General features: G+C 40.2%; 1 pseudogene; it reads left to right on the top strand.

Moving 5' to 3' along the window:
• The first annotated feature begins 4,082 nt into the window (after positions 1 to 4,082).
• LOC101641790 lies at positions 4,083 to 4,934 on the top strand (annotated as a pseudogene).
• The last annotated feature ends 3 nt before the right edge of the window (positions 4,935 to 4,937 follow it).

Raw genomic sequence — 4,937 nt, 5'->3', positions numbered from 1 at the left:
GTCAATATAACTACTCCATATTGTTAAAGCCCATAAGTCATATGTGTATGAAGTAAAAATTACAAGTTTATTTTGCTGACAGCAAAACAGGATACGCATACAATCCAAAAGCTATGAGTAAGAAATCAGTGATCACTCATATGAAGAAATTAGTAGTCTTTTTATAGCTACCTTGTGGTTTGGAGTAGCCTAGTTAGATACACTGCTTCTGACTGGCTTTTCTTTTGACCACTAACAATGCTATTCAAAGCACCATAGTCATTTCTGGCAGGGCTGATCAGCATCTTTGTAGTACCCTTAAAACAAGAAAGTATCTTTCAGGTTTCTTTCTTTCTTTTTTTCCCTTTCTATCTCCCTATTTTAAGGGCTCATGAAAGCTTTTAAAGATAACAATAAATTCAAAAATGCAAAAAAAAATTAAATAGAATGTGAATTAAAAAAGACAACGTGAAGGTAACAAAAATTAATGATAGACATATTTACTAATGGTAGAATTGAGAGTTCAGAAATAAACCAACATATCTATGGTTAATTTCTTTTAACTACGATGTTAAAGCCATCTGATAGAGGGAAAAAAAACAGTCTTTTTAATAAGTGGTGCCAAACAGTAAGATTTTCACATGCAAGAAATAAATAAAGCTGAACTGATACCTCATGCAAAGCTCATAAAAAACACCTCAAAATCGTGGTAAGCCCTAAATGTAAGAACTAAAACCATAAAATGCTTAAGGGAAAACATAGGACCGCTTTTACTTCAATACCAAATTCTTAGTTATGACATCAAGAGCATATCCAATAAGAGATGAGACAGATTAAATTCCACTTCATCAGAACTAAAAACGTTTGTCATGAAAGGACATTATCCAAAAAATGAAGACAACCTACAGATTGCCTCTCTATGGTACAGTAGGGTTTCCAAGACTGTACATCTTTACAGGGGCAGACACCCTCATCTTTTGACTTGGGAACAGCAGCAGGTGGGTTCATCTTTGACCTCATTGATGGTTAGTAGCCCAATGCTTATATTGTCGTATCACCAGTGTCCCTCTATATCTGATAAGTGTTTAATAATCAGAAAAACACAGTACTCATAACTTCACAATAAAAATAAAAACAATTAAAATATCAGCAAATGATCTGGATAGACATTTCACTGAAGAAGAAATAGAAATGGCCAACAGCACATGAAAATAGGTTCAGCATCATTAGTCACTAAACGCAATTCAAACCCACATTGAGATCGTTTTATCGCTCCCATTGAGATAGCTATGAACAAAATAAGAAAACAATAGGTATTGGCAAGCTTGTAGATACATTGGAACCATCTTCCACTGTTGGTGGAATAGTAAAATGGTATAATAATTGAGTATTTGGATATACAGTACTTCAAAATTAGACACAAATTGTCACACGGTGCAGAAATTCCACTCCTAAATATATACCTCCAAAAATAGAAATTAGTAATGCAAGCAGATCCAGGCACAAAAATGTTCATTGAAACACTTCACTGTCGCCAAACGACAGAAACTACCTAAATGCCATCAACAGATGAATTGAATGGGTAGACAGAATATAGCAAACATATACACAGAATATACTCTGCAGTACTGAGAAGCATAATCTTAACACACACTACAACACGATGAGCCACGAAAATATTATACTGAGTGAAATAAGTCAACCTCAAAAGGACAAACACTGTATTGTGGTCGCAAGCCATCAAGTCAGTGCTGACTCCTAGCGACCCCATGTGCATCAGAATGAAAAAATGCGACTGCAGACAATATTGTAGGATCGAATTTATCTGACATATTGAGAATATGTGACAATATATAGATCAAAGTATACTGGTGCTAATCCTGGGTATGACGGAGGGGGAAAGAAAATCATCGCACTTAGCTGGCACTAGCTTTTTTTAGGAGTGGTAAGAATGTTTGAAAATAGTAGTGAGAACTGCACAATATAATGAATGTAATGAATGTCACTGAATTATATATGCAATGTATATATTACAAAACACATTCCATTTCAACACTTTTACATATGTATATATATTTACCACCATGTAAAAGTATATACATAATTTTTAAATACTTTTAAGAGGGGAACATGTATAAATCACTCACTGCCTTCGAGCTGATTCCAACTCATAGCCATCCTTTAGGACAGGGTAGAACTGCCCCTGTGGGTTTCCAGTACCATAACTCTTTAGCTCGTAGCAAAAGTAAAAACTAACAGTTCTTAGGTATATGAAAATATATCCAACCTTGTTCATAGGTGAAAAAAAAACAAATAAAATTATAACATTTTATTTTTCTGTACTATAAAATTACTGACAGAGGATAATTTTCTTAATATTATGTTAGGGAAATATGTACTGTAAAATTTCTAGAAATGATACAAATTGATCTAGAAATGAGAGACAAATAGAGTCTCTCTCTGGGAAACACTGGATAATATATATCAAAATGTAAACTACTCCATGCTTTGTGATTCATAAATGCGGGGCCTAAGATTCTATTAGTCCAAGAGAAATACTCTTATTTATGAATATTAATATTTGCTATGTTGCCCATGTCAGACAGTTAGTGGCCCTGTGTACAACAGAACAAAACACTACTCAGTCTGGGACCATCCTAAAATTGTTGTTGTGCCTGAGACCTTCTTTGTTGTAAGATTTATTATATCACTGCTTATTAGTAAAATAGTGGAAATAATCTAAATGGGGGAAACTTGATTAACAAATTAAGGAATTTAGCTCATCAATAAAATCTAATACACTATTCAAAATAATGAGGCTTCTCTTCCCATGTAGATACAGAGATCACCCATACATACCTAGTAAAAATGCACATTTCAGAACAATAAGGTAAATATAAGGCTGATCTCAAGAAGAATAACAAGAGCTTGTAAGAGTGACTGACCTCCAGGGAGAGCAAATTGGGAAGATTGGAAATCAAGGGAAAGGGAGGAAGTTGGTTTTCACTCTATGCTGTTTTAACTGTTGAATATTTTGTGGTTGTATGTGGATGGGGCGAGGAAAGGAAAAGCAGTAAGTAATGGAGTGGTAAAAGTCATTAGTTGGGTAGAAAGGCAACTCTCGAAAGAGAAGACAGGAAGTCCATAAGGCAGCAACATAGAAATGTGATTTGTTCCCTCTAGAAAGCTTAACTTTCCTAAGCAATATATAAACAATGAATGCTGTTTTCCCCATTCCATCTCAGTCCCAGGAACCTCAGAATCTCAAGAGAGCAACACCAATCCCTTAGGACCCAGCTATGAAGTCTCTAATTGGAAAGAACCAGAGAGAGAGAGAGAGATTAGTAAGCAATCAGCCTTCACTAGAGTACAAAGAAATTCTAGTGTAAGTAAAGAAAAAAAAACACCTATTTCAGCATCAGCTGTTTATTAATGCAGTTTTATGAGAAGTTGCAGAGCAAGTGGACCAGAGATTAAGCTACACAAGACTTGAAGTATCATTTCATTATCAATATTGGAAATGGAGTAGGGAAGTGGGTTTAGTGTTGTCTAGAAAATGGCATGAATGAAAAAACCATGTATTCACTGAATCATTGATGAATCAAATTTATATGACTTTAATGTATCATTTGCATGTGGAATTATGGTCATCTCTGGAGTACCAGTTCAATGCATGGCTATGTACTGGGAAGTTTACCTAAATCTCCTCGCTTGAACCGCACCTTTACATTTTCATTACCTTCATATTTCTTTACTTCTTATTTGGAAACACTTCTATGTTCACCAAGGAGCCCTGTTGGTGCAGGAGACAGATGAGGCTCTGTGCTCCCTGTGAAGATGTATAGCTTCAGAAACCCTGCATAGAGTCTCCAAGAGTGGGAACTGAGCCAATACCAGAGGTGGGATATAGTTAGAGTAAATGACCCAAACCAGTAACCTTCACCTAGCATCCTCCCAATGGTTATCTTTACATAGTAAGAATACTGGTACCTCAGCGGGCGCGTCTGTGCGCCTGCGCACCGGAGGTCAACTCCGCTGAACCGACCTTGACAGGGCAGTAGCTGGCTCCCGTCGCATCTCCGCACTGGCCGGGCCCCGGGGACATGCCAGTCCGGAATGCCCAGGGCGACGGTCCCGCCTCCAGTCGCTGGGCCGGCAGCACGAAGACCTGAACGCCAAGGGGAAAAAGAAAGTGGCACACATGTACAAGGCCCTGAACAGCGACCCCGCCGCCGCGGACGCCCTCCGGCGCCTGGCCATCGATGAAGGCGGCCTCCTGACTGATGAGATCCGGTAGAAAGTGAGGCCCAAGCTCCTCAATGTCAACACCAGTGACCTCCCTCTTCTGTCAGCCCAGGTAGGAGTAAGAAGATCCCTGTGGACACAGCGACAGACCCAAAGAAATGCTGCCGAACCAGGAGGCCCACCCTGGGGTCGGTTCTGCCGTGCTGTTGGTGTGGCAGGGTGCCAGGAGCTGAAGGTGCTCTCCTCCATTTGGCAACTCTTAGTTGAGCGCCTGTTGGGTGCCCGGGAGGAGCCTTCGGCAGATCAGCAAGGACTACCAACAAGTGCTGCTGGATGTCTGGTGGTCTCTGCGGCGCTTCCCGCCGGGGATGCCGGATGAACAGACGGAGGGGCTCCATGAAGAGTTGATTGATGTCATCCTCCTCCTCGTCTTGCAGCAGAACCCTCATCTGCACTACTACCAGGGCTACCATGACATCGTGGTCACGTTTCTGCTGGTGGTAGGCGAGAGGCTGGCCACACCCCTGGTAGAGAAACTGTCTACCCACCACCTCAGGGATTTCATGGAATCAACCATGGACAACACCAAGCACATCCTAAACTATTTGATGACCATCATTGACCAGGTGAACCCAGAACTCCATGACTTCATGCAAAGTGCCGACGTGGGGCCCATCTTTGCCCTCAGCTGGCTCATCACCTGGTTTGGACAC

The sequence above is a fragment of the Echinops telfairi genome, unplaced genomic scaffold, assembly GCF_000313985.2.
Source record: "Echinops telfairi isolate 266 unplaced genomic scaffold, ASM31398v2 ScPeMD7_7416;HRSCAF=8454, whole genome shotgun sequence".
NCBI lineage: Eukaryota > Metazoa > Chordata > Mammalia > Afrosoricida > Tenrecidae > Echinops > Echinops telfairi.
The sequence above is the reverse complement of the archived record's forward strand: the minus strand, read 5'-3'. Positions and strand labels throughout refer to the sequence as shown.